At 36.7% G+C, this 19,648-nt stretch overlaps 1 protein-coding gene across 2 annotated transcripts in view; it reads left to right on the top strand.

Moving 5' to 3' along the window:
• Nucleotides 1-19,648, top strand: part of MED13L (mediator complex subunit 13L) — a 253,854-nt gene that overhangs the window by 98,197 nt on the left and 136,009 nt on the right. The gene's annotated exons all lie outside the window — the stretch shown is intronic.

Raw genomic sequence — 19,648 nt, 5'->3', positions numbered from 1 at the left:
TCTCTTCATGATACCTTTTAAAATAATTTTCTTTTTCATCAATGAACCAATTTAAAGATAGAATGTGAAGAAACATTTTCACTTAAAGCATTTAACGGTTCTGACATTTCTATAGTAACAAGACATCTCTGATCTTTTAACCAATTATATGTGAAAATTGGCTTCTTCATGTAGGCCTCTTACACACATTTCTTTTGAATAATAATGTTATAACTAAACAGTTTTTTTCCCACAGTGATCCTGGTTGCAGCAAGTCTGGTTAAGATGAAATTTAAATTGTGGGCCCAGTATATTCTCTATCACTTTAGTTTCCTCATTTTTTTTTTAAACAATAAGATGATATGACAGACCTGTAGGGAGTGGGGTGAAGGAAGGTACAAAGTTGAATAGTAGTAATAACTACTGCGTATTAGATTCTTACTTGTAGGCCTAGTATAGTGCCAGATGCTTTACATACGCTAGCTCTAATTATCTGAATAACTAGTAGTGATGTACTGTAGATTGAATTTACAGAAAAAGAAAGAGAATTTAATGACCCGTCTAAACAACCAAAAACTAACAGATCTGGGTTTTAAATCAAGACCTGTCAAATTCCAAAACATGTATTTTTTCTATTGTTCTACAATGCCCATTAATAAAGTAAGTCTTCACTGTCTTCCCAGCTTTAAAGTCCTACACAGACAACAGTAAAGTTAGGAAATGCCAAATGTGAGAGCAATGTGCTTGAGTTGTAGGGGAGGTCAGAGAAACAATAGATGACTCTGAGTGTCAGCAGGGCTTGTACAGGAAGCAGACAGTGAAATTTAGCTAGAGATAGAGATGCATTCAAGGAGCAGTGGGAGGTGAGACCAGGATGGTTGCTTGGGCTTTGTCGTGGGAGATTTGGAATGCCAACCTGGTCAGTTAAGGCTTTCTTACTTCACTCATAGAAATTTGATTTACTAAATGATGAAAATATCTAGATGTTCATAAGAAGAGTAGAAGTGACTTTTATTTTTGTCTTCTTTGATTGCTTTCCAAGACTTTGTTGTAATAATTTGAGTATATTGACAATCTAGCTCTATTGGAAGCAAAGGTAGGATCTGGCCTTAGGCAGGCACAAGAGCACTAGACACTTGGTGGCTTGTTCCATGCTGTGTGAAGTTAATGTCTAGTGACACAGCCTGCATGGTCAGCCAGAACAAGAGTTTTGGCTTAGGGCTGTGTTGGTGTAGCAGCGATCTCAGCGTCAGCTCCGATTCCAGTTAGGTCTTTGAAAGATTTTTGAAGTTAGAGCCGTACTTTTGACAGCTAAATCTCTCCATGTGTGCATATATTAAATGTATGTACTTAGGAGTTTGGCGGGGATGGTATATGATTCAGTTTAAGGGAAATGAGTACATCCATTTATGTCCTTATGGAATTGTCAGAGGCCAAAATGAAAGAAATGTCATACTTCTTCTGTTGTTCTCTTCCCCTTCTTCTCCCTTCCTCCCCTCCCCTCAGCCCTTTCTCCTTAAATGTTATTTTATCATTCACTTACCAAATATACTGCATTGACAACTAGTTCCAGGCTCCATGGGGCCATGTGAAAGGAACCTGACATTTTCCACTCACTCATCTCTAGCCAAACCACACTCAGGGCCAGTTCTCTCTGTGCCTTTAATCATGTTGTTTCCTCTGCTTGGATAATCTCTCTTCTCCCATCTCTCCTTAATCTCCCTGTTCCCTTATTCCAATTATTACCTTCTTCAAGTTCTGATTAAATATTGGTGGAAGATTTGGCATTTAGATAAATTATGAGAAACTTCTATCACAAATGCCAGATATCAATCTTTAAGTTGCCTGCTTGTTCAGTCACAAACCATTTTACTTTTTGGACATATCCTGGCCCCTTTTTTTGAGGCTAGCTCACTTTGTCAGATGAGAATCAAAAAGTGAAAATGTGGAAGATGATTTACAGAATGACAGGTGAATCGAACATTTTTATTGTGTAAGACATGTGGAATTCTTTTTTAGGGTTATTGGAGGGTATTTTTAATGATAGGAAATGATTGCTGAACTCTAGCCAGCTTCTTCTGATAAGCCTATAATCTATTGGGGAAATTGTATGGAAAACATGGTGTAGTAGTGGGCAGAGACAGGCACTGGGTAGCCTGTTCCAGGTACATGGTACAGTGTATGAGCAAAGGTATGATCAAAGTATCTAAAATTGAGAATTGCTAAGTTTCAGCAATAACAATTACAGAATTTTATAGATGTATTTTTAAAACAAAATATAATGGTAGAGTGGAGAGTTGAGAGTACTGGCACACTGAGAAATTTGGGAAATGCTTGAATTCCTTTAATACTTTTTTCTTCATGTCCTGAACTTCCATGTAATTAAATAAATGAATGTGTGTGTATATGTGTATGGGTATATATGAATGAATGGAAATAAGTGACTTTAACACTAAATCATTCCTAGCAGCTTGAAGAAAGCTCATCTTTTAGCAGGATGTTTAATAATCTCCAGTTATCTAACACCAGTAGTATTACTAGGGTAGTTTCTTAGATTAAGGAATCAAAGTCCACATCAGTCCACCTATAAAGTAACAAAAGTATAGTTTGGAATATTAAGGATGAGTTACTTTAAAGCCTAGAAAGAACCACCTGTTCTCCCAGCTTGTAGGGGAAGACTGAATCTTTTATCTTTCTGTGCCTGTCTTAACCTCAACACCCCCTTCCCCTGACATGCTGGCATTCTCTGATTTTGATCTTGTTGCTGTTATTTCAGTGCCATCGTGACAAGGGTGATCCTTACATATGGTGAGGGAAAAATTTTGTTACCATCATACAGAGTATTAATAATCTGCTATCAAGCTTTTTGTAGCGTAGTTGTCAGTGCAAGATTGCCTTCTTCTGCCTTTAAACCAAAAAGTGCTTTGTTGTCTGGAGGAATGTTTACAGGTGTGGACGTATTTCCCCATACCTTTTACAGTGGTTGTATTCAGCAAGGATAGCAGAAACAGTAAAACAGCTCTGTTTTATATTTATTGCTACTGATAAAAATTACTCATGATGTGAAGAGTCTGATAGGATATAACTGGTTTTTCTCTAGAAGTGAATATTAGTTGAATGGATACACGTCTCACTGTCTCTGAAGGCATAGGCCCAGGGAATAATTATTACCATAGCCCCAGTAATACTTCCTTGCACATCTAAGGGACACCACAGATATTTGAGAGGTAGTAGTCTTTGTTGTAGTAAACATATATTTGATATTTTGGTCTGTACTGTTGCCACTCTTCTTGGACTGGGGCTACTTAGAGAATTTTATCAAAATTTAAAGTGCAATTGACCCTTGAACACCACAAATTTGAACTGCACAGGTGCAGCAGTAAGTACTGCAGTACATCATGGTGCTCTGCTGGTGGAATGCATGGGTGGGGATTGGAACCACAGATGCACAGAAAGGTGGATTTTCCGCTGCACTGAGGGTCAGCGCCTCTGACCTGCATTATTCAAGGATCAGCTGTAATTTTCTTGCCAGCAAAAATTTTAAACCTTTCCTGTCACAAATAGAAAAGGGTACCATTTTTCTTATTTGTTGATTTGTTCAGATGCTGCAAAAAACCTGCAACATGATATTAAAACATGTTATTGTGTGGAGAAATTTGATGAAGCACTTGAAGCAGTTACTCTGAAACTACTATACACTATTTATTTTGAAAACCATATGGTAGTAGGAGAAAACATAGACTCTCAGGTCTGGAAGGAACCTTTTAAAGATGAGCTAGGCCAAGCACCCAGCTACCCTGGGACTCAGCTCCAGAAAATCCATCCTAAGTTGTTTTTCAGCCTGTGATAAGGAACTCTTTGTATGTACAAAGATAGTGATATGCATAGAGGTTAAGCATCAGAATTCTCTTTTAAAAGATTTTGATTTGCCATTTAGACCTGCCATTGATTAGGTTGACATTAGCATTGCCTTATCAAACACTGTACCAGTAGATATAGAAGAACTAAACTTCCTTCCATCTCCTCCAAAGAGCAATTTGTCTTTTAGACGTTTGGCTGCCCTATTTGGTATCAGATGGATGCTAGTTTCTTGATCTGTAGGAGATGATGTTGATAAGCCAGTTTTATTTAAATGGCCATATGAAGGTAATGGGATCCTAATATGAAGTTACTGTGCCCAGCAATGCTATTTTGTTAGACACGCGGGCACATGTAATTACCTTTGTAAGTGGGATGGGATGAATTAAGTGGAGCCACTACAGGGCAGAAGCACTATAGCAATGCGGTGAAGTGCAGCTTGAAAGCAGTGTGGCATAGATGTTGATTATTAGATAGCAAATGATTAAATCCCTTAGATATATTAGTGTACAGCAGTCATACTGCTTATGTGCACAGACAGCCGCAGTCTTTTATGGAACATTACTCTCTGCTGGAGACACTGTTTTGGGTACCTTTAGATGTTATCTCAAGTTAATCTTTAGAAGTCTCTCTGTGAAGTAGTTGGAGCTTTCATACATTCATAGTTGCTATGAATTCATACTAGAAAGTTCAGTAGGTACTCTACTAGTTATATTAGCCAAATTGATTAACTGTTAACATAGAGAATTTATACTGAGAAAGCTTGGAGCAAAAATTCCATGTTTTGGGGTAGGCTCTCTCAGTAAAGGAATTTTTTGTGAGAAAACAGAGTTGGGACAAAGATTCTTAGACTGGAGTCACTGACAAAAATCATCCAAAATTTCAGAAAAGGAATCTGAACTCACTCTTGGGGTTGAACTGTGGGAAACCAAGCTCTTTGGAACAGTGGAGGGCAGGCGAGGGGAATTTTCGGGAATTCCCCTAACTTTGCTTTTTTACCTTAGATGAGGATGTGGCCTTGTTGCTGCTAAGTTTGATTTAGGAATCAGGAATGTTTATTTTCAAACATTCCTCTAAGTGGAATCATGATGTGAATACTTCCAAATGGTGAGTTAAACCTTTGGGACAGTGGAATAGCAAGAATTTCTCAGCTCAGTCAGGACCCTTGCTAGTGTTCGGCATGTGGACCCAGGGGCGAAGGAAAAGCCAAGCAAAGATAAGCTGCATATGTGCCTATTCTGTGGCTCTGTGTAGCCTCCTGGCTTTTATTAAGTTCTGTAGCATTAGCTAAGTAAATGGGAATTTAAAGGAGGTGTATGTGTGTGGTCTCTTTTAGCCATTCAGTAACCTGATTTTAAAGGTACAGATTGCTGTGGTTTTCTTTTTGCTTGAAAATAGGTTTTGTGTACTCATTTTACATGGTTTAGGATTTGTAACTTTAATATATCCCATTGATGAACACGAACAACTCATGGGGGTCTAGCCCTGTCCAGAGACATGAAAACAGAAAGTATTCTTGATTACTCTTCTTTTTTTGCCTTGCCATGCAGTTTGCTTATTTTCATAGCAGTGTATAGAAAGCATGGTGACTGTATCTAGCTTAGACCACAGAAGTCAATTAGTATACAATTTAAATAAAACATTTTAGAAGAAGCAGGTTCCAGAGAATGTTGGAGGTTAAGTCAACTTCAAGAAGTATAATTTAAGGTAATATCAGCTGTTTGGACAATCTGGGAACCTAACTGGTGTATTTAAGGAGAGAACAAAGTTTGAATTCCAAGTCAGTGATTTACAAGTGAAATTTTGGAACACAACCCATTGGTAATTGAGATCTTTCTAAGCCAACTTTCAAGAAGCAAGGGTATGCCTAAGTTTCCATGGCTCTGGTTATAATTGTTTCTTTTTCTGTTAATTGTAAGAAAATTGTAAACATTTTGTTAAACTGATAATTTGTGACTGAGAAATAATTTTGTGTTGTATTTTATTTGTGTGCATAAAATATGGCATGATAATTATCTTTTCTGTGTACATCAATGTGGCAAAGTAGCACATGGCCTCGTTTAGTTTGACACCAGAGGAGGAAGAAAAATACTCTGTATTTGTTAAATTCTAAAATATCTCTTCATGCTCTGCTACTGTCCCCTTGCCTCTTCTCTCCAAACAACAACAAAACATTACAAGGAAAAAAAAAAATAAGAACCTTTTCCAAGCAATTTTGTAACTTTTTCTTTGGAATGTGCACAGGTATGCTGTGTGAAAAAGTTCTTACTGTGTATTACAATTAAGGAGTGACAGTGATGGCTTTTTCATCTGTATGTTTTCAAAGTCACTTTTTAGGAGGTTAACTATAATGCTGATCATTCTAACAAAGGGCATGGGAGAATTCCAAAGGTGTGCTATGTTTTGAAAATTTCTTGAGGTTTTTTAGTATTTCCATCTCTTGCCCAAATGTTTATTCTATAGAATGTAAACAGTAATGAAAATAGACTAAATCTGGGCATTCCATAATCAGTGGTTAGCTACTGGTGTAGTTCAGAATTAAGCAATCAACACCGATTATAGAGTCATTTGGCAGAGAGCAAACCTGTAATTCATTCTCTCTCTGAAGCCAGCAGAGCCTGAACCCACAAAGCTTGTCAGTAGATAAGATAAAAAACAGAGTTCACCTGTTGATTTGAGTGGAAGAGCTTGCCTGCATGCAGTTCTTATATTTAAGACACTGAAAATAGTTCTTATTTTTAAAAACTATAATTCTAACATATTATAATGGCCACTATAACACATTTGACTTAAGTTCATAGAGCTTTAAAATGTTCACATTAAAAATGCCACTTCATTTTTATATACACACAAATTGTGCATACTTGAACTTGAAAGTAGTAAGTAAATCAGTAGTAGTATTGAACTTTTAGCGTAGTCTTATGTCTTAAGAAACAGCTGTACAATTATTGCTATATGCTTGTTTGACAGTAGGAGTCATTTACTGGCAAATATTTGACTGCTACTACTTACTTACCAGGCACTGTTTAAGGTACTGGAACTAAACTGAAGAAAATGTACTAAAATCTTGGTTGTTGTGGATTTTAAGTTGTACTAGGGGAGATAGTAAAGAAGTAATCACAAAATACAAACAATGTCAGATGCTGATTAGTGTCATGGAGGAAAATGAAGCAGTAAGAAGTACAGGTGCTATCAAAATAAAGTGGTCATAGAAAGTCTCACTGATTAAGGTGGCTTTTGCGTGGAGACCTGAAGATGTTGGGGGGAAACTGTATGGTTGGCTGTCAGAAGAGCATACTGAGGGGAGAACAGCAAATGCAAAGGCCCTTGAGGTGGAGAGTGCTTGTTAACATGACGAAGGCCAAGTATGACTGGAGTGGAGCCAGCATGGAGGAGACTAGTTGGGGTGACAGTGGGGTGTGGGGTAGGGTGTGTGTTGGGGGAACAGTTCACAAAGGGTGTTGAAGGCAAAGTAGGACCTTTCTCTGAGTTGGGAAGCCATTGAAGGGTTCTGAGCAGAGGAATAAGGTGACTAACAACTTGTTTAAAGGATCCCTGCAGCTGCCATGTGGAGAGTAGACTGGGTGGAGCTGAGAGTGGGGACACCAGCACAGAACAGGGGAGCTGTTGTAACTGTCCCACTGAATGCTGGTTGTGGCTTGGACTACGGTCAGTGTGGTGAGAAGTGGTCATATTGTAGATGTAATTTTGAGGGCAGGAGTTGGCTGGTTGGATATGGATTGTGAGAGAGCAAATAGAAAGCAAAAATTTGAATACATTTATAGGAAATTGCCAGTGCTTTTTTGATATTGCTCAATTATTTTATTACAGAAATAATTTGAAAAATCAGGATACAAAGAGATAATATTATCTGTGGGTTTTATTTTATTTTCAGTTCCTTTTTGCACATTTTATGTTTGTGAGGCTACTATTTATGTAGCCCCATTTATGGATCAAATTTCTATATATGACGATATAAAAAATCAATTTCAGGATTATAGTACAGTGTACTGCTGCTGCCACCTAATGTTTATCGCCCTTCATTTATATAATTAGAATAACTGGTTATGCATAGCTTTAATATTGGGTTGAAATAGAATAAAATGCTAGCAGATTAATTGAGGCTTACTTAATTGCTTTCATATTAGGTTCCTGGTATGGATGTTCAGTACAATAATTGAATTGTCTAGAAATAAGGTTATAGATTGAAGATTAATTATATTGGCATCTTGATCTTTATATTGAATACAGTTCAACAAATATTTGTTTGTTATGCTCAGCCCTGTCATCTCTCTGCCCTTATGATTATTATGTGCTAGTGGATAAGGGACAGGTTTTTTGTGGGTTTTTTTAAGTGAACAAATAATGAAATAATTAACAATTTGAAGAAAATGAACTGGGCAATAAGTACAGACCCTTTGAACAGGAATTTATAGTTGAAAAAGGTAGATGAACATTTAAAATGCTATGACTGTATCATTTTAGCCATTTTTCCTGATGCATTGGAATAAGCTAGTTAGAAACCTCCCTGAAGCAACTTAAGATGTTGCAGGAATGGTGTTAGTAATGTGATAGTTTCCAAGTCAGTACTGAATTGGGTTTTTGATGCTGCATGAGAGATACTTAACTTGAGGGATGACCAATTGTTTTCACATATTATTGAAGTACAGTTGATTTACAGTGTTATGTTAGTTTCTGGTGTACAGCAGTGATTCAGTTAGATATATGTGTATGTATGTTCTTTTTCATTATAGATTATTACAAGATATTGAATGTAGTTCCCTTTGCTACACAGTAGGACCTTGTTGTTTATCTATTTTATGTTTGGTAGGGTGTATTTGCTAATCTTGAGCTCTTAGTTTATCCTTCTTCCCCTTTGGTAACTGTAAGTTTGTTTTCTTTGTCTGTGAGTCTGTTTCTGTTTTGTAAATAAGTTCATTTGTATCATATTTTAGATTCCACATGTAAGTGATACCATATGCTATTTATCTTTCTCTGTCTGACTTACTTCCTTAGTATTCCAATCTCTGGGTTCATCCATGTTACTGCAAATGGCAAATTTTCATTTTTTTTTCATGGCTGAGTAGCATTACACATCTTCTTTATCCTTTTAGAGGGATGAGCAACTGTTACTGAAGGTTATGGTTTTAGACCAGTTTAAGTAATTGTTTTTCTGGGTCTTTTTTGTGATTGGATGAGGATGTGATGGCTTGCTATCTCAAACATGCCTTTCTCCAGGTACCGGAACTCAAAGGTAGCAGTATTTCATGAGGGATGAAATAATTTTTGTTTGCATGTATATATGTCTGTAAGACTTACTCATTTATTAGTGTAAAACTAGAGCTCCATAGATGCTGCCAGAAGAAATAAAAACACCATTAATGAACCCTGAAGGTAGATTTGACAGTTACTTATTGAATGTTTAGTGTGTCCCAGGGAATGCCCTAGGCACTGAGGATATAGCCTTGAAATGAAGCATGCAAATCTTTGTCTTCTTTAAGCTTACATTCTAATAGGGTGTGGAGTGAGGAGACAGACGATAAACACACAGCGAGTCAGATGGTAGTCAGTGCTCTGGAGGAAAATAAATCAGGATAAAGAAGATAGAGCATGCTGGAAAAAGGGAGGGAACATGTTTTTTGCTTACTTTATGCAAATTTTCCTTTTTATGATAGTTCTGTTCCTAGGTGAGTTTTAAAAAGAAAGTGTACTTAAAATTGTTTTAAATGTCCTGTCTGCCTTGGACACTGGAACTGTTTACATCCATCTGTTCATCTAGTAAGTGCTCAGCAAGCATATCACCTTGTCCTACTTACTCTATGAAACAAAGGGAATAAAAACGCTTGTCCTCTACCCCTAAGGAGTTTAAAATCAGATTGGGAAAATATTTTCAGGGGTAATTTGGAGAGTTGTTTATCTTTTTCCTTAAAAAAACTAAAAAGTGGATGAAACAAAACATTTTAGCTTTGACTTTTTATGATGAACTAATTCATTTATGAACTGAGATCCCTTGGTGGGATTTTAATACTGACTGCTGAAAATCAGCATTTTCTGTAGAGATTGTGGTATCTCTTTGAAAAAAAAAAAGGAGAATCTGCATTATGATTGTTTCCTGCTGAGTATAATTTGGAAAACCTACCAAGTTTTCATCAATCCTCATTGAATCACTCTTTTAGTCTATGCAATCAGTAAGCTAGGACACTATATAAAGTTCCCCTTTTCAAACTTTGAAATGTTGGCATACTTAAAATTGGAGAAACATGCTCTATGATGTTCTTGGTTCAGAGGGCCTTTGGTTAAGCAGTGTGAAGGGTTGGCGTGTCATTGCATTTATGTTTTTCTGATCAAATTTTAGTTTATCATCTGTAGCCAGTCATTTCTTAACCCCTTTGTTAACACTAAGGTGTAATTATTGTGGATTCAGAGAATCCCGAAATATTTCTCAACTATATTATGGTTTTGTAGTATCCTCCATTAACCAAATGTGTTAATTGGTATGAATCTCAGCAGTTACTAGTAAAATAGGCATGTAGAGGTGGTTTGATTTGAAAATACTGGTTCTTTCCTTTTTTCTTAGGTAACATCCTAAGGCAGAGATTTTAGTTGTCTTAAAACACCTTGGATTGTAGTGCCCTAAGAATCATTGGTTAAGCAAAACAGAACAAAGAAGATACTACAGAATAGAATTTTCACACCTTTTCACACCAGCTAGTAAGCTTTGCTTGGAATTTTCTGATAGATCACAATATTGCAGATGTATTTTGAGGAATTATGACCAAGGTCACACATGTTAATTGAGCTTCTCAAAATTTATCCTGATGGCCACAGACAAGTGTCTAGTGTAGGAAGACAGCAGTTTAACTCAACACCCACCTCACTGAATCATAAAACTCTAGAGCTAGATGGAACCAGTAAAAAGATGCTGTAGCTTTGGGTCCATTCCAGCCTGGCCTTTGCTTCTTCTACAGAATAGAGCATTGACAGAGAATTCCAGGGACCCCCCAAGAGGTCTCTGGTTCTTCCACTTTCTTTACAGTCTATCCCCCTGTCAGCCTTCTGTGTCGTTGCCATCCATTCTCTATCCTGTGCTCCACTCCTCCAGTTGCTGTACCTAATAACATCTACAAACTCTGATATGTTAAAAAGTCTAGGCTATAAATACTGGATGGAGGCTGTGTTTTATAAAATTTATTTTGTAGTGTAAATAGACCTTTTAGGTTTAAACAACTATAAAATTTTAATAACGGCTTATTTTTATTTATTTATGTATAAAAGTTGGGCAGTCAACACTTATTAAGCTCTTACCGTTTTGCCAGGTTCAATACTAAATTCTTTTGACAAGGAAGAGCTATATAATGTTAGTAGTCTCAAAAAATATAGATAGAGGCCTCCAGGGGTGTTCAGGTACAGTGTGTTTCTTAATCTTAAAGGTATAAAAGAATGTACTTGGGAAGCTTGTTAATAGATTCTTAAGCCCATTTCTCTGAGATTTTAATGTCATTTGGAGTAGCTGGGAATTTCTATCTAACTTTCACAGCCCTGTGATTCTAATTTGAGTTTTCAAAGCCCAGGCTTTAATTAACACTAGTGTTATAAGACAATTGAAAGTTTTTGAATTCTAGTTCATGTATTAGTTTTGTGCCCTTGAAAATTACTAATTCCTGTTACCTTAGTTTCCTTATCTGGACAGTGGAGATTATTATGGAGAGTTAATTTTGTGCTTGGAACATAAATTATCACTTAGTAAACGATAGCTTCTGTCATTGTTGTCATCATTATCACAACACCTACACCATTGTTCTCATCTCATCATTTGCCATCTTACTGACAGGAATGAATGAAATAACTAACAGTGTCAGGCAGCATGCCTAGGAATGGCATGGATGTGATCTGAGAGTTTAGAGGTACTGAAAAGAATTTGTGCTGGAGTTATCTGGGATGTTCATGTAGAGAGATGGTACTTGAATTAGACTTTGAAGAATGAAAAAGATTTAGCCAAGTAAAGACAAAGTTGGAAGGAGAAGGCCATTCCATTAAACACAGAGTTATTTCAAAATAACTAACTTTGGGTTATTTATTTTTTGCTGTTGATTCACCTCAGTTATCTTCTAAAATAATTGATATAGGTTGGCTGGAATCTTAAATTTACTTAGAAAAAAAATGTTGAGGAAAATGTGCATATAACATGTGATGTTGTGAAAGTCACCAATGTATAATATATTCATATTATATATGAGAACATTTTATTACAATTTTAGAGACTTAGATACCACGAATTTGAAATAAATGCCTTATGCTTATAGTATATATAATTATAGAACTTGAAACTGTAAAACATTTTTACAGGTTAAAAACGATCAAAATTATATAACCAATAAAAATACAGATTAACAACATAATATTTTATGCTACCTGATGTTTACTTGAATGTAACTTTCTGCAAGAATTTGGTGCTGTGTGCTTTGAAAGAGATCTGTTAATAATGGCTTGCCTATTCTATGGTGGATGGTGTGATGACTCAGTTCTTCCATCATATCCTCCTATATGAAGTGCTGTAAAACTTTCCTTTGCACAGCTTACTGTAGCTTCATTTAGTCCTCATGTGATGTGAATGCATCATGTGTATACAAAGTATTTTTTTCTCATTAGCACTTGGTGAGGGAACACGTGTAAATGCACGCACACAGAAATTGTGTGGGGGCCTTCAGTTATGAGGAGGTCATCCTGATGAACCCAAATAAGCATTACTTTTGAACAATTACTTAAATTTGTGAAAATACAAGGTAAATGTGTTGTGGGGAGCTTAAAGATTTTCTAGAGACCCAGTTTGAGAAATACTGAGTGTATGCATGGTAGATCCAAAGGAACTGTGTAGCATTTAGTTCAGTTTCCTCATTTAATGTCAAGAAACACACAGAAGTCAAAGAGATTTTTAAAAAACTGTCTTGCCTGCATTACAGTGGCTGGCTTTCTCGTACACTGAAAGTAATTTCTGAATAACTCATTAAGGTATACAAAGCACTGTATCATCTAGTCTTTTTTTGCCACCTGACTGACTTATTTCGTGCCTTCAAGTTCCTTCTTGCTTTAAGGACTTGTCCTTACAGTTCTCCCTTTTTGGACCGTTTTTTCTTTACATCCTCAAGAGCCTGACTGTTGGTCTTGGAACAGATGCTACCTCCATGTAGTGGTCTTTTCTTTATCACTTTAGGTCTGTTTTGTCCCTGCACCATGATGTTTGAGGCCTCAGCTGGGGAAACTAGAGCAACTGAATGGCTCTGTGTGCTCGGGTTGTCTGGAGGCTTCTTTCCTCATCTGTCTGACTCCACCATGGGGATGGCCTGAGGGCTGGTCTCAGCTAGGATTGCCAAGTAGAGTTCCTGAAAGTAGCCTTTCCCTGTTACTTGAGCTTCCTTTCAGGAACAGTGGCCTCAAGGTAGTCAGACTTAATACATCAGGATTTCCAAAGCTAGCGTTCCAGTGAACAAGGTGGAAGCTGCATGACCTTTTATAACACAGCCTTAGAGATTACATGGCTTCACTTTCACCCTACTCATTAGTTGAAGCAATCACAGATCCTCCTAGCTTCAAGGGGAAGAGATACAGATCCTAACTCTCAGTAGGAAGAGTATCAAAAATTTTAGGGTCATATTTTAAAACTGCCATGTCATCTTTTATAAAGTAGCATCCCAGTCCTACTTCCATTGACATTCATAACCATATTTTTCTGTCTTCATAGTATTTAACATGGATTAGAAAATTTTTATAGAAATAAAATTTTTATTGTTTTTAATGTGCCTCTCTCAACTAAAATGAAAGTTTTGTGAAAACAGGAACCTGTCTGTTTTTTTCACTGCTGAATTTTCAGCCCCTAAAGTAGTACCTAGCCAATCATAGGCACTCAGTAAATGCTTGTAGAGTTGATAAATGCATGAGTTAAAAGCCATACAACCAGTTTGTGTTAGAGCTGAGACCATTCTAGTATCCTCTCTATTATATGATAATAGTTCTCATAAAATTTTATATTAATATGTAACGTTACAAATTACAAACTTAGTATTTGATGTCACTGAATCTCTGTATCTTTGTTTGTATTATGTTAGTAATGAGATCGTGTACCTTTAAAGTTGAATATTTTCACCATCAGTATACCACCTCTACCTTAATGATTTGTCACACGGTGATAAGTCATCCAGATTATGTTCTAGCAAAACTAGTATGAAGTACTATAATGGTTTTGTTTTTGTAAATGAGATACTGAATCTACTCTGCCTGGAACAGTGGTTGTACTGGATGAGTTACTTAGTGGCAAAAAGCAGCTATTTTATTATGCCCATGGATTCTGTGGGTCAGAACTTAAAATACAGCAGGAACTACTAGTTTGTGCTCCAGGATATCCTTTTGCAAGACTCCAAGGCAGGGAGTGACTATATCACTAGGGCCTGGCATCTTCTGGAGGTATCTTCACTCACGTAGCTGGTGGTTGATGCTGACTGTTGGCTGGGACCTCAGCTGTGACAGTCAGCCAGAACAACCACATGTGGCCTCTCCATGTGGATTGCATTTCCTCACAGCAGGGTGGTTGGATTCGAAAAATGAGCATTCCAAGAGGCAGGACGTGGAGACTGCCAGTTTCTGAAGCTTTGAACCTGGAGACTGGCATAGTGTCACTTTCATCAAATTTTCGAGGCAGTCACAAAGAGCCACCTAGAGTCAGGTGAGGTGACTTATACCTCATCACTTGATAGGAAGTGTAACATTGTCACAATGTAAAAAGAACGTGTAGGATGGGATATGTTGTGCCAGCCATCTTTGGAAATAGACTGTGTCAGACTAGGTGAGCTATGCTTCGAGGACCTGTCCACCTGTATCCAGAGGCTGCGAATTAGTCACCATGGTCTTGGAACCTGTTGAGGCCAGTTTTTGAGCAGAGCATGCACTTAATACCAGCTTGGTCAACGGCCACACTGTCTCTAGCTCTCCTCCATGTGTAGGCAATTCCCAGGTTGCTAGGAGCTTACCATCAGATTGAGCCTTTGTGTTAGGAGTCTTATAGGCTGGACGAGAGAGGCTCAGTATGGACTTTCTGGCAGGGTGATTGTTGCAGAGTGAAGTGCTATGTTTTACGGATGCACTTTGAGAATTTGAAAATAAAGACTGATTGTGTAGTGGAGAAGACAGAAATATAGGAAGAAGAAGAAAATCTGTGGGGCCTACCAGAAATCAGTTCTTGTTTCGTTCAGTAGTACTAGTGGCCTCTACTAGTTGGGGGAAATTTTGCCCCATTGCTCATGTTCCTTCTTTGTCAGATCACCAAGGATTCTTCTCTGTATGTCTGTATTATCATCAGTGAATTCCATTCACTCATGGTTTTCAAGAATTTCTAGTTTTAATTTTTCCTAATCGAAGAATTGCAACTGTGGAGCAAGTTCACTTCCCCCAGTTAGTCTGTCCACCAGCCCCATCCGCCTTGTAGCCCAGGATTGGCAAGAAGTGAAATTGCAAAAAGAGCAGGCAGAAAGAAAATAAAAAGAAAGAGAACTACATTTCCATGTGCAAATAGCATATTTACTTTGATTATAGGACATTTACTCCAAGTGCTAATATTGCGTAGTATCTAACATAGTATTTTAAAAGAGATTTTGTGCTTTAGACTTAGAGAAGAGCATTACATTAGAGTTGCTGCAAAAATGACAAATTAATCCTCTCCCCAATAACTTGAGTACATTTGGCAGGTTCCAGAGATGTGCAGTAAAATAACATGGTCATACTTAATTTGGTACCCATATTTCTAAAATGTGATTACATTGGGATTTCGAGTATATACAGGCACACATTTATATGTATATGCATAAATATGAAGTTTTAAAAAACCAGAACCTAAAACCTAGAGTATTTCATCTTTAAGCATCTGTTAAAGTTGACAGTTCTGTAAATCAGTGCCCAGCATAATGCAGTTTATTTGATCATTTGTATATAGTATTGTAGCAGAGCTATGAATTTTTTTCTATTTTGCAGAGAGACTCAAGCACACTTATCATGTTTGTTAATGGAAGTTACCTCTCCAGGTCCCTGTGCAGCCTGGTGAATAATTCAGCCACTGAGTCTTTTTTTTTTTTTTTTTTTTTTTTTTTGCGGGGATGGGTATTGGAGGGGGGGAGATATAATTAGATTTCTTTCTATTATTATTATTGTTTTTTAATGGAGGTACTGGGGATTGAACCCAGGACGTTATGCATGCTAAGCTTGCACTTTACCACTGAGCTATACCCTCCCCTCCAGCCACTGAATCTTTAGATGGCCTTTTCTCTTCATAGTAATGTGTGCTTAGCTGATCTACACTATATAGATTATGTTTTAGTATTTTGTGTGTAATTTCCATGAATAAACATTCCCTTTTCCTTGTACACTCTCCCTCTCCTTCAAAATAAACAGTAAAATTGGAAGAGTGCAGTTCTAGACTATCTTATCCAGTGATTCTCAGTGGGAATGGGGGTGGGGTGGGGGTGTTGTCACCCAAAGCACATTTAGCAGTATTTGGATACATTTTTTGGTTATCACTACTGGAGGCAGGGTGCTATTGCCATCTAATGGGTAGAGGTTAGGGCTGATGCTAACCATCCTATAATACACAAGACAGCCTCTTATAACAAAGAACTATTTCACCCAAAATGTCAATATTATCCAGGTTGTGAAACCTGAAAAGCAAGTCCACAGATGCTTTTTTCAGTGTACACATGTATTTCTAGTTAACCTGGTCACAAAACTCTAACAACTATTTGAGCAATATGTATTTTTCATATGTTTTTAAGTGAAAAATGTCACTTTAAGTGTAAGATATATTTGTTCATTCATTTAGTTCTTAGCTTGCCCAGCTTTTAATTTTTTTCAAAGTGCCACAGATACTGCAGAGAGCTTACATTGTACAATGATCCACATAATATTCAACACCTACAGACTGTCAAAGGACTGCATGCAGCTACTAACTGAATGCCAGGATTGCTTGCATTGTCTGTTGTGGGACTTCTGTAGTCACTAAATTATCAGTCCCCATACAGTACATCACAGGAAGTTGGCAGATACAATGATCCATCTGTTATCACACCCATCAAGTGCATTGGCTCAGAGGGAAATGGCTGCAGATTGGAGCTCAGTGTGTGAGAGAAGTAGTGAGATTCCAAGATGCTTATCATTCTTTCCAGAAAGTCCTTTCTGGCCTTTAGAGAAGCTTGACTTGCTCATTTCTAAAACCAACTTTCAGTTTATGGTATCGTTACCTTTTCATTAGTTATTTTCAGGCAAACTAGTTATGTTATCAGATACATTTTTCTGAGAATAAGGTTTCAGAGTATCATCTCCCCTCCTCACCCGGGGAAATTCTTGGTCAGATTGTCATGGAAAATGAGCAGTGGAAAATTGAAACTGCACAATCTGGAGTTTTATTTTTATAATAGTTGTTTTAACCTGAACTAAAGTAAAGCAAGTATAAAACATTTTTATGTTATTCCATTGTAACCAAGATTTTTTTTCTTAAACTTGTGTAAGTATGATCACCTTCAAAGAAGGAGGTTGTGATTTTAATAGTTGATGAGAAATGTTTAGGCAGTTTCTTGTGAGTTTAAGAAGCCTGTTTGTTTCCTGGAAAGTCTTACATAATTATGATACCAAGATCACTTACAGTTTCTGAGATCTTTTAGACAAAAGCATTGATGCTGTGCTTAATGGCGCTTTGAAGTTTCACTGACTACCCTGGAGGTAAATGGGCATGTGCTGATGCTTCCTATCTTGTGAATAGCCTTATTTATAGAGTTTCTCCCTTGGCAAGGCATAATGTCTGGTTTGGGGAGGCAAAAATCCACTTCCAAATTACTGTCTTTGTATTATATGTCTTTGACTTAATTTGAGTTCACCTTCAAAAGGGCAAAATGGTTAGTGAAAAAATTAAAAAGGACAGTGTATGTATGACTAATTGAAAGTTAGAAGAGGCCTTACTTTTTCCAGACTGAAGGATACAAAATGAATGTGAAGAGCCGTTGTGTTCCAGTTTCTTCTCTATTCACCTTCATTTTTAAATATCTCTGCTGAAAATGAAATTTTTAGTAACTAGCTCAGAGTATAATACTTGAGTTATCCTTGAATAGATAAAATAAATATTTTAAATATTGTCTCCCAAATCGAGAATTTATCATTGATAAATTGATCAAGTTATACTTGATTAAAAGGAATCAACTGACTAAAATTTTTTTTGAGAATCACAGAAGTTTGATGTCCATGATTAAGTCAAGAGATAAGAATAATGATATTGAAAGTGGTTTTCCAGGAAGAAAATCACATAAAATTGCTAATATTTACACAGAAATGATTTTACAATATTTTTGTACAAAAAAATTTTTGCCCCCCCCCCCCCCCCCCCCGCCCAGGAAAATAAGTTCCTCTGGTCTTCTTTGTAGATGTGGCTTCAGATAACTATAGAGAGACTTTTGGCTCACTGAACATCATATAGAATGGAGCAAGTAACACATTTATATGCAGTTATATCAATGTATAGTATGAATTTAACAATTTAATGTCACTCCATAATTGTATAACTTTATTTTGTTATTCTAAATTTGATGAACATGACTGATCGTCATTAAAAATTAGAGGACATTGTGAACTTATAGTGATAAAGAGGCCTTATAATAATAACAACAACAACATGTATAGAGTTGATAACTAGAATCAGTTATGCCTAGGGAAGACCAGAAGTTAATAATTATATTTCTAAGTATTGCTTATTGGGATAGAAGTTTTATTATTTGGAGTTATCTGATTTTGGCACACAAAACTCAATAGGAGACACACCTCCTTACGTAAACTGCTTTAAATTGTGATAGTTTATTGTCATTATTATAAAGCATTTTAATTTAATATAATTTAATTGATTTTCCCCCCTCAAGAATCCTTATTAGTCATTCTGATCTTGCTTATAATCATAGCTTCAAATAAGATTTTATTTTCATCACATCTTTTATTTATACTTGCTTCTCTAGAAATGTTTTTGTGCTTTAATTATGACCCTATTTAGTTTCCATGGAAACCATATAAAATCACAATTCTGAGAATGTGTACAACTTTCCTTAAATCATCTGTAGGAAGAAAGCTAAGCCTTCTATGGAAGTGTCTGTTTTGCATAGTGTCAGAATCCTCAAACTCATATGCTGCTATGTCATATATAATTCCCTTGTCTGAAGAGTTGTCTTTGGGTGATAGATTGCCTTTTGTTCCCTTTGAATTTTTTTTTTTAATTTTTTTTTGAGGCCAGTGTTTTCCTGTGGAAAATTCTGTGTGGTATATAGTAAGCACACAACTATTGCGATTCCCCTTGTGCATATGGAGATGGTATTTTTCTGTAGGGGTAAAAGAGATAATAAGCCAACAAATAATTTCCTAGGGTCATGTGCTACACATTGCAAATGATGAGAAAGTAAATGACTAGGAAAGGGCAAGGTTACTTTGGATAAAGGGCTTTGGAAAGCCTCTGAGAGGAAATGACGAATCTTTGGATTGAGGCCTGAAGCCAGCCAGACATACAGACACAGGGAAGAGTAAGGGCAAAAGCTTTGAGCTCACTTTGTTGGAGGAAAAGATAGAAGGCCAAAGCTATTGAAACTGGTAGACCCTTTGGAGATGGGAGAGATAGCTAGAGATGAGATCATGTGGAACTTTGTAGGCCATGGTAAGGAGCTTAAATGGATTATTAATGCCATGTGAAGCCATTGGAGTAGAGTTTTAAGCAGAAGGATGCTATGGTGTGATTCCAGTTTTGAAA

Source organism: Camelus dromedarius, chromosome 31, assembly GCF_036321535.1.
Source record: "Camelus dromedarius isolate mCamDro1 chromosome 31, mCamDro1.pat, whole genome shotgun sequence".
Classification (NCBI taxonomy): domain Eukaryota; kingdom Metazoa; phylum Chordata; class Mammalia; order Artiodactyla; family Camelidae; genus Camelus; species Camelus dromedarius.
This window is presented reverse-complemented; position numbering and strand designations above follow the sequence as displayed.